Raw genomic sequence first — 11,271 nt, 5'->3', positions numbered from 1 at the left:
CGCGAGGGAATGGACCCGGGTCCCCAAGCTGTCCAGGAGCGACTCTGTGAAAGCATCCCGAAGTCGGTGGCGGCGCCAGGGGGCGAACAAAGCCCCCCACTTCGCTCCTGAAGGGCGGGAAGTAGGAGACCTCAAGAATCCAGAGCCCCCCGACTCTGCTCGCCGCCCACCCGGGACTCCCAGTGTGGGAGGGGTCCCAGCCAGTGGACACAGCGCCTGCCCCGTCGCAGCGCGCTGAGCCCGCAAAGGGGCTAGAAGCGCAGCGCCCCGTCCCGCTGCGTACCCTGATCCCCCCAGGACCCCATCGGTGCCCCGAAAGCCGGCGCTTTACCTGAAGCCGCAGCCACAGCCGCGCCCGCACCCGAGCCCGCCCCCTCGAAGCTCGGGGACCGGTTATCAAGGCCTTGACCCTAACTGACGGCCACGTCAGCCAACCAGCGTTCCATGCTCGCCGAAACTGTCCAATGGTGAGGCGGGGTGGACCGCACTGTCCCGGCGCTGAGAGTGTGGGGAGTGGCTTGGGGTGGGGCCTGGAGTGACTGCCCTTGAGGGCGTTCGGGTCCGTAGTGGGGAGAGCAGAGGCCGAGTGGTGCCCAGCTCAGGGCTAAAGGGCTTCGATATGATCCACAGGGGACAGGGAGCCTCGGGAACACTCTAAGCAGGACAGTTACCCGGTGGGATTTGTGTATTTGGAAGATACCTTGGGTGGAAGCTGACGCTCCTGTCGCAGTGTCTGGGTGAGGGACCTGGACCCTGGATCTTTCCCACCGCAGCGCCTTTGCGCATGCTGCTCAATCTTCCTGAACTGTTCTTCCCTGAACCTGTTCACTTGGCCACCTTCTCCTACCTTTGGGGGCTCAACCTGTGTGTTCCAGTCCGCTAAAGGCCTAACGTGGACCTTCTCCAGTCACTATCTTTCCAGTCACTCTGTTTTATGAATCTAATAGCTATATACTTTCAATATCTGAAAAAAATCTATTATTTATTTGTTTCTTTGTTTGCCATCTGTCTCCCCATAAGGACAGGGAACTGATTGATTTTGGACACTGTTTCATCCAGTGCCCCAAGCACACAGTAGGTACTTAATAAATGTTTGTTGAAGAAACAGACTCACCGACATAGAGAACAGACTTGTGGTTGCCAAGCGGGAGGAGGGGTGGGGGAGGGAAGGATTGGGAGTTTGGGATTAGCAGGTGCAAACTATTATATATAGAATGGGTAAACAACAAGGTTGTACTATATAGCACAGGGAACTATTTCAATATCTGTGATAAACCATAATGGAAAAGAATATGAAAAAGAATATATATATATATATATATATCTGAATCACTTTGCCGTGCAGCAGAAATTAACACAACATTGTAAATCAACTATACCTCAATAAATTAAAAAAAAATAAATTTAGTTATTTATTTTTGGCTGTGTTGGGTCTTTGTTGCTGTACGCGAGCTTCCTCTAGTTGCGGCGAGTGGGGGCTACTCTTCATTGCGGTGCACCGGCTTCTCATTGCGGTGGCTTCTCTTGTTGCGGAGCACGGGCTCTAGGCGTGTGGGCTTTAGTAGTTGCGGCACGCGGGCTCTAGAGCGCAGGCTCAGTAGTTGTGGCGCACGGGCTTTGTTGCTCCATGGCATGTGGGATCTTCCGGGACCAGGGTTCGAACACGTGTCCCCTGCATTGGCAGGCGGATTCTTAACCACCAGGGAAGTCCTACCTCAATAAAATTTTTAAAAAATGTTTGTTTAAAGAATGATTTGAAATTACATTGAACTCTTTAACCCATTTGGAAAATATTATGATCGAAAGTGAATCTACAGATTTTTCCCCTATTAATTTAGCATTTATTGAGCACCTACGGTGTTCCAGGCACTGTGCAGGTCCTTGAGGGGAACATAATCCCTGCCATCCTGGGCCTCAAAGCTGAGAGGAGGAGACAGATTTTCAAGCTATGGTTTATGGTCAGGGGGTAACAGGGATGGGAGCTGGAGTCTATGGGAAGAGAAAAGGGGACACATCATTGTCATAGAGGATCTGGGGAGACAGCCTGTAGGAATGACACTTAAGGAAAGGTACTCCAGACAGGAGAAAATGCACATGCAAAGGAAGATATAGTGAACTTTGACTAAGTCATGATGTTGGTGGGAGGCGAGCTGGAGGGACAGGCAGAAGGGTGTGTCTGAAGCAGCTCAGACTTTATCTGATAAAATGGGGCCCATTGGAGGCAAGTTACTTTATTCCAAAGATTCATCTCTCTATTTGTCCCAGTGCCACTCTGTTTTAAATACAGTAGCTTTAGAATATATTTTAATATCTGATACTCCACTTTTTGCAAAATTCCTGGGCTATTTTCACTGTCTTTTTTTTTTTTTCCCAATAAGCTGTAGAATCCTGTCAAGTTTCCCCCATAAAAACTATAGTGGAATTTAAAAAATTTTTTTAATAAAATAAAATGCATTACAATACAGAAACAGGGACTTCCCTGTTGGTCCAGCAGTCAAGACTCCACGCTCCCAATGCAGGGGGCCTGGGTTTGATCCCTGGTCAGGGAACTAGATCCCACACGTCACAACTAAAAGTTCCCACATGCCGCAATTAAAAAAAAGAAAAAAATCCCACAGTCCTCAATGAAGATCCTGCAGGCGGCAATGAAGATTCTGTGTGCCACAACTAAAGACCAGGCTCAGCCAAATAAATATTAAAACAACAACAACAAAAACAGAAACAGACTCACAGTCTTCAAAAACAAACTTATGGTTACCAAATGGGAAAGGTGGGGGGGAAGGGATAAATTAGGAGTTTGGGATTAACATATACACACTACTTTGTATAAAATAGATAATCAACAAGGACCTACCCTGTATAGCACAGGGAATGCTACTCAATATTCTGTAATAAACTATATGGGAAAAGAATCTGAAAAAGAATGGATACGTGTATATGTATAACTGAATCACTTTGCTGTATACCTGAAACTAACACAACATTGTAAATCGACTATACTCTAATATGAAATAAAAATTAAATTAAAAAAATTTAAAAATGCACACACACACAGAGCTAGATCCAAGAAACCACATAAAAATAAATGTATAACTTAAGGAGTTCCTAAGGGGCAGTTCTCAACCAGGGGCGATTTTGTCCCTTGGGAGATATTCAGCAATAACTGGAGACATGTTGATTGTCAGGATGGAGTGGGGGGAAGGGCTGTCCTTGGTCTCTAGTGGGTGGAGGCCAGGGATGTTGCTAAACATCCCGCAATGTACGGGGTATTCTCCCACAACCAAGAATCATCTGGCCTGAATGTTGATAGCGCTGAGTGTGAGAAACTCAGCTGGAAGGCAAACATCATTTTAACCCCCACCCAGGTCAACAAAGAGCATGTCACCAGCGACCCCAGAAGCCCCTCCAACAGGCTGCATCCCAATCACAGTGCCTCCTCGGTCCGCAAAGGAACCACTGTTGTGACTTGTGTGATAGTCACTGCCTGGCATTTCTGAATAGTTTATCATGGAAGTTTGAATCTCTAGACACTGTGGTTTAGTCTTGCACATGCAAAAAATATATATATATTTATCTTTTAAGTCTCTTAATTCATGGGTTCCCCTCTATCCCTTCCCTGCCTTGCAATAAATCGATTGCACAACTCAGGCTGTTTCCCACGGTCTGGGTGGTTCTGATCCCATCCTCGTGGTGCACTCTGGCATGGTTCTCTGTCCTTCATCTTCCAGGCAAATTTGCAGTTGTTTCCAGAACTGGGATGAGACTAGGGTTTGATGCCTTTGGCCCGATTGTGGGTGCTGTTCGTCCCATCAACATCAGGCTCACACTCTTTGTCTCTCCTTGCATGAGGCCAGCAGCCATTGAGAACTAACTTGGTGGTGAATGCAAAATAGCGATGTCCTCCTCGAATTTCGTCCTTGTTTATTAGCTAAAATTCTTCCCTTGCAGATGTTTCCCTTAGGTTCCATTTGGTTACCTAGTGGCACGTTCATGTAGGAGTGCTTGATTCTTTCCATTTAGAGACCACTTACCTAAATAGTGAATTAATTCCCCATAATCCTCTGAAAGTGATAAATTAGGCTGGTTTTTTTTTCTTTTTTTGATTGAAGCATAGTTGATTTACAATATTGTGTTAGCTTCTGGTGGACAGCAAACCCACACGCACCACAATGAAGAGTATATATATATTCTTTCTCAGTCGTTTTTGTTTTTTTTTTTGTGGGACCTTAGTTCCCGGACCAGGGATTGAACCCACACCTTCGGCAATGAAAGTGCGGAGTCCTAACAACTGGACCAGCAGAGAATTCCCCAGATTCTTTTTCATTACAGGTTTTTACAAGACATTGAATATAGTTCCCTGTGCTATACAGTATGTCCTTGTTGTTTATCTATCTTATGTATAGCAGTGTGTATCTGTTAACCTCAAACTCCTAATTCACTCCTCCCTTTCCATAGAAAAGTTTGTTTTCTATGTCTGTGAGTCTGTTTCTGTTTTGTAAATAAGTTCATTTGTATTATTTTTTAGATCCCACATATGTGATATCATATAATATTTGTATTTGTCTAATTTATTTCAATTAGTATGATAATCACTAGGTCCATCCGTGTTGCTGCAAATGGCAACATATCATTCTTTTTTATGTACCACATCTTTATCCATTCATCTGTTGATGGACACTTAGTATGCTTCCATGTCTTGGCTACTGTAAATAGTACTGCTATGAACATTGAGGTGCATGTATCTTTTGGGTTTTTTTCCTTTTAATATTTATTTATTTTTTATTTTTTGGCTTCATTGGGTCTTAGTTGTGGCATGTGGGATCTTTCCTTGTGGTGCGCAGGCTCAGTAGTTGCGGTGTGCAGGCTCTGTTGTTGTGGCGTGCAGGCTTAGTTGCCTCATGGCAGGTGGGATCTTAGTTCCACACCAGGGATCGAATGGGTGTCCCCTGCATTGCAAGACGGATTCTTAACAACTGGACCACCAGGGAAGTCCCCCATGTATCTTTTTTGAATTAGAGTTTTCGTCTTTTCCAGATATATTCCCAGGACTGCTGGATCACATGATAAACCTATTTTTAGTTTTTTTAGGAACCTCCATACTGTTCTCCATAGTGGCTGCACCAATTTACATTCCCACCGGCAGTGTAGGAGGGTTCCCTTTTCTCCACGCCCTCTCCAGAGTTTATTATTTGTAGACTTTTTTTTTTTTGTCTGCCTTTTGTCTTCATTGCTGCACACAGGCTTTCTCTAGTTGCGGTGAGCGGGGGACTACTCTTCGTTGCGGTGGGCGGTGGCCTCTCTTATTGCCGAGCACGGGCTCTAGGCGCACGGGCTTCAGTAGTTGTGACTCTCAGGCTCTAGAGCCCAGGCTCAGTAACTGTGGCGCAGGGTTGCTCCGCAGCATGTGGGATCTTCCTGGACCAGGGCTCAAAGTCGTGTCCCCTGCATTGGCAGACGGATTCTTAACCACTGAGCCACCAGGGAAACCCTATTTGTAGACTTTTTGATGATGGTCATTCTGACCAGTGTGAGGTGACACCTCATTGTAGTTTTGATTTACATTTCTCTAATAATTATAGGCTGGCTCTTTCGTTAAGTAGCTATGAGCTTATGGATTTAAATATGTTGTGCTCCAATCCTTTATCCTCACTGGTGGGCCCACCTGGCCAGTGGGAGCCTCTACTGGTTGGAACTTTTTGGAGCAACTCTGATAGTTTTCTTGCTGTCTTCTATGACCAGATGTTCCAGGCACATCTTGGACATTTCCTGTCCCAGACCTGGCATCAGCCAGAAACTCTGGGGGCTTTTTTTGGTGGGAAATTATATTCGTTTGGGTGTTAGAAATGCTCATTTGCTATTGGGTTGGCCATGTGTCTAGACTTTCATGGTCAAAAGAGCTAAAAGGGGGCTTCCCTGGTGGTGCAGTTGTTGGGAGTCCGCCTGCCGATGCAGGGGACACGGGTTCGTGACCTGGTCCAGGAGGATCCCGCGTGCCACGGAGCGGCTGGGCCCGTGAGCTATGGCTGCTGGGCCTGGGCGTCCGGAGCCTGTGCTCCGCAACGGGAGAGACCACAGCGGTGAGAGGCCCGCGTAACGCAAAAAAAAAAAAAAAAAAAAAAGAGCTAAAAGGAGGGGAATATATATATTATATAATATCTATATATATAATATAGAGAGAACATATAATATATTGTCCTATAATATAACACATAATTATATATCATGATATAATCTCTATATAATATATTATAATATGTATGTAATATATTATCGTGTACATTTATGCATATACATATGATATATATGTCCATATTCTATTAGGTACAATACTTTATGAATTCATTCTCATATTTCCAGTTCAATTTCAGGACTGCATGATTTTTACTCAACCTCTTTCTGGTTGGTAGAATAATGTCCCCCCAAAGATGTCCATATACTAACCTCTACCACCTGTGAACATGGTACCTTACATGGCAAAAGGGACTTGCAGATGTGATTATGTTAAGAATCTTGAGATGGGGAGATCGTCCTGGATTCTCCAGTGGGCCCAATGTCATCGTAAAAGTCCTTATAATTGTTGGCAGGAGGGTCAGAGTCAGAGAAAGAGATGTGAAGACAGAAGCAGAGGTGGGAGTGATTGTGATTGCTGGAAGGGGGGCCACCCGCTAAGGATTGCAGGTGGCCTCTAGAAGCTAGAAAAGTCAGGGATATGGACTCTCCCCAAGAGACTCCAGAAGGAATGCAACCCTGAGGACACCTGGATTTTTAGCCTGGTGAGACCCATGTTGGACTTTTGAACTCCAGGACTGTAAGATAATCAATTAACGTTTTGAGCCACTAAATTTGTGGTAATTTGTTACAGCAGCAATAGGATACTAATACTACCTGTTTCTTCTTTCTTTCATAAAAATCCTGGTTCTTAAGAACACTGATGAAAACAGAATTAGAATGTCTCAGAATCATTCATTTGCTTTAATAAACACTGCTCACACAGTGGTCTCAAAAAACAATGCGAATACTACCATCAATATGTTACTAAAAGTGTTTTAAAGTATCTCTTGCATATACTCTCCCCTTTTGCCATCATATAGATATATTTGTACTGCATCTACACTGAGAGAACATTTATCCATTACATACATCACCCTTCTTTGTTTAGTACCCTTCGGTCTTAGGTTTACAAGTAATGTTATGTTTCACACTCTTTGCAGTCATAAACACATGTCTTTCTAGACATTTGTTTATCTGAAATGGAATCCTCAAGACCTCATGGAAACCATCTTCCCTTAGCTCTCACATGTTGATAACAGTCTATATCCTTTATATGTGAAAGTCAATTTTGCTGGATATAAAATCCTTGGCTCCCATTTTCTTTGCTAGAATATCTTTAAACATGTCACTCCATTTTCTTCTTGCATTAAAGCATTGCTCTCAAAATTCTGATGAGAGGGACTTCCCTGGTGGTCCAGTGGTTAAGAATCCGCCTTCCAATACAGGGGATGCGGGTTCGATCCCTTGTTGGGGAACTAAGATCCCACAGCAGAGGGGCAAGCCCGCGTGCCTCATCTACTGAGCTCCTGCACCTCAATGAGAGAGCCCGCCTGCCGCAAAATACAGAGCCCACGTGCTCTGGAGCCTGCGCACCACAACTAGAGAGACAAAGCTCGCACGCCACAACTAGAGAGAAGCCCACATGCCTCAACACGTGCTGCAACTAAAACCCAATGCAACCAAAAAACAAAACAAAACCTGTATATTAATTTAGATATAACTGACATAATAAAATTCAGTCATTTCATCCATAAACATGACATATCAATTAATTAATCCAAGTCTTATTTTAACCTTCTAGTAAAGTTTTAGAGTTTTCTTGAAACAGACCACACCCTCCTCCTTAAGGTTATTCTCTTTGGGGGAGAAAGATGGCTGCTTTTTTTCTTTTTAATATTTATTTATTTAGGCTGCGCTGAGTCTTAGTCACTGCACATGGAATCTTTAGTTGCGGCATGCGGAATCTGAGTTGCGGCATGCATGTGGGACCTAGTTCCCCAACCAGGGATCGAACCCAGGCCCCCTGCATTGGGAGTGTGGAGTCTTACCCACTGGACCACCAGGGAAGTCCCAAAGATGGCTGCTTTTGTAGATAGAAGCTCTGTTTTTTATCTTTTCCTAATTGGCTGCTTTCACCATATTGGAATGCTATTGGTATTGTGTATTTGTGTTCATTTGTTGTGTCCTACCTTTCCTAGAAACACTGAACGAGATAAAAATGGGGATGTGAGAGAGAGATGGAGCTGGAGGTGGAAGGGGAGCCAGATGGAGGTGAGACTTGGGAGGTGAGAAAGACAGGGCTTCAGCCTGGGTGGAACTATAACCAGGTCGAAAGATGGAGGGACCAGTTTGGGGGCAAAGGCATTATCCCTCCTCTGTACAAACCCTCTCATGGCTCCCATCTCACAGAATGTAAGAACTAAAATCCTTAGAGTGGCCCACAATGCCCTGCATGACCCGTTTCTGTCACCTCTTGACTTCCTCTCTCCTCCCACTCACTCTCCTGCTCACTCCTTCTGCTCCACTAGGCACAGTTCTGCCTCAGGGCCTTTGCACCTGCTGCTCCATCTTCCTGGAATGCTCTTCCCATAGATGTCCACACAGCTTCTGCCTCACCTCTTTTGATCTCTGTTCAAATGTCACAATGAGGCTCCCCTGGCCGCCTTCCCATGCTTTCTCCACTCAAGACACCTCTTTGGCCTGCACTAATTTTTTTCCCTAGCACTTATCACCTTCTTATACATGTCTATCTGTTCCTCACTGGAATGTCAGTCCCATATGAGCAAGAACTTTTCTGTCTGTCTTCTACACTGCCTGGTCCCCAGAGCCTCAAACAATGCTTGGCACACAGAAGGTGCTCTATAAATACTTGTTTGCTGAATGAAAGGAACAAAAGGTGAATTTGGACTCCATGTGGACCAAGGATATCCGAGCAGGATTGGAAGAATGTCCCAGCCTCTCCAGCTAGTGTGGAAGTATGTAACAGGGAGAAGGCACTTTGATTGGGTGGATGAAGGGGAAAGATGCAATTATCTTTGATCTCTTTCTCTCTCTCTTTTTTTTTTTTTTGCACAAAGTGTAAAGGTTTTTTTTTTAATGTGTAACATAGGCAAAATTATTTGTCAATAATTTTTTAAGGAATTTCACATGTTCTGATTCTTTCCCCTGCCAATCACCTTAGTGCCTCCAAAGTCATAATCTTCAAGATAAGACAGCCCTTTCAAAAAGAAGTTTTGCTCAGTCCACAGTTGTCATGTCAGTTGGTCCACAATTCTTTTAGTTGGGCTTCTTTGATCTCCAATGGAATATGGACACACTTCAAAATTCCCCACCTGTAATCTTTGGGATCCAATTTCCTCAAGTAAGTTACTTTAGGACCACAGTTAGGGTCAGGAGATGGATCTGCCTGGTTCTGAATTTGACACTCTAAAAAGGCATTATGTTCAAATTATACTCATTTCTAAGCTATCACACCCTAGAACAGTACAGATCTTTGGGATGTGCCAATAACTTTTTAAAGTCCAGACACTGTGTTCTGAAGGTAAAAGCCTTAATGAAAAAGCCATTTCAGGGACTTCCCTGGTGGTCCAGTGGTAAAGAATCCACCTTACAATGCAGGGACTCCAGCTTCGATCCCTGGTCAGGGAACTAAGATCCCACATGCCGCAGGGCAACTAAGCCTCCAGGCCACAACTACCGAGCTCGCGCACCTCAACGAGAGAGCCCGTGTGCAGCAAATTACAGAGCCCTGGGGCCGGCTCACCACAACTAGAGAAGAAGCCCGTGCACCACAACCAGAGAGAAGCCCACGTGCCACAACAAAAAGAGCCCTTTGCTGCAAAGAAAGTTCCCACACACCTCAATGAAGACCCCGCGAGCCACAACTAAGACATGACGCAGCCAAAAAAATAAACAAAATAAATAAAATTTTTAAAAAGCCATCTTTGTTTCATGTCAACATCAAAAATAGAGCACTAGGTGCTTCCCTGGTGGCACAATGGTTGGGAGTCCGCCTGCCAATGCAGGGGACGCGGGTTCGTGCCCCGGTCCGGGAGGATCCCACATGCCGCGGAGCGGCTGGGCCCGTGAGCCATGGCCGCTGAGCCTGCGCGTCCGGAGCCTGGGCTCCGCAACGGGAGAGGCCACAGCAGTGAGAGGCCCGCATACCGCAAAAAATAAAAAATAAAGCATTAAATTATCTGATAATTTCCCTCATATCTTAAGCTTTCAAATTATCAAGTCTATAGTGCCAGAAGCAATCTTTGTTTACCAATATACCCCCATCACTTGAATCTGTTTTAAGTATCATGTTCCTTCTTATCTGTATCAAAACTCATACTGAACAATGTGTTCTGGGTCTCAAAAGAGGATTAGATCTCTTAAATAACGTTTTGTTTTCCTCCAGATTCCTAAGACCATTGATGGTAGAACACATGACCCTTCTCTGTTCCACCCTATCCCAGGCTGAGGCTTGAGCCAGAGGAGAGGAGAGCTAGTCTCCTGGCCACTCCATGACGCACGTGAGCCTCTTGGGAGCCACCTTCAGCTCCTTTGCCAGTTCAAGGGCCTATTGGAAACTCCGGAGCAGCCCTGCCCTGGTCTGGAATGTCCAGCTGTCCCAGAGAGTCTGTGTCTGCCCCTCAACACTCACATCCCCAGCCCTGAGGGCTCATCAACCCCAGTTGAGGGTCTCAAAGGGCAGCATCTCCTTCTGCCCAGTCCCCCGCTTCGCCCTCCACCCTCCTCCCCAGGCTCAAAATCTAACTGGTCCGTCCACATCCTATTAGTTTCACCACCTGAGTAGTTCTGGAATTTATCCGTCTCCCCATCTAGTTACTCAAAGACCCCACCATCCCGGGCCTCCCTGCTGCCCTCCTGCCCCCCACGCCCGTCCCCAGCTTTAAACAATCCATGTTTACCCCCAGGCAGGAACGTGCTGGGGTTTCACATATGCCGATGTATCTCTTTCTGAGCCTGGTTGAAATTTACATGGACGTGCATTTCATTGTTACTCTTCCCACTTCACATGTATGTTAGAAGCAACCTTTTCAGCCTGTTCAGTATTTATTTAAAGCAGTTATTAAGGGACTTCCCCGGTGGCACAGAGGTTAAGACTCCGTGCTCCCAATGCAGGGGACCTGGGTTCGATCCCTGGTCAGGGAACTACATGCCATGTGCATGCTACAACAGAGTTCGCATGCCACAACTAAGACCCGGCAC

At 45.4% G+C, this 11,271-nt stretch overlaps 1 non-coding gene across 1 annotated transcript; it reads right to left on the bottom strand.

Moving 5' to 3' along the window:
* Positions 1-10,357: 10,357 nt before the first annotated feature.
* Positions 10,358-10,438, bottom strand: LOC115804195 (small nucleolar RNA SNORA40). Its single transcript, XR_004025056.1, has one exon. It is a non-coding gene; the product is annotated as a small nucleolar RNA SNORA40 (small nucleolar RNA).
* Between the last annotated feature and the right edge of the window lie 833 nt (positions 10,439-11,271).

This window comes from Delphinapterus leucas, unplaced genomic scaffold (assembly GCF_059928025.1).
Source record: "Delphinapterus leucas isolate spDelLeu-1000000601 "Yukka" unplaced genomic scaffold, BTC_Dleu_Yukka2 spDelLeu_asBTCV2_sq25, whole genome shotgun sequence".
Taxonomy (NCBI): Eukaryota; Metazoa; Chordata; class Mammalia; order Artiodactyla; family Monodontidae; genus Delphinapterus; species Delphinapterus leucas.
Note: the sequence above shows the minus strand (reverse complement) of the source record. Positions and strands in the feature narration are given on the sequence as shown.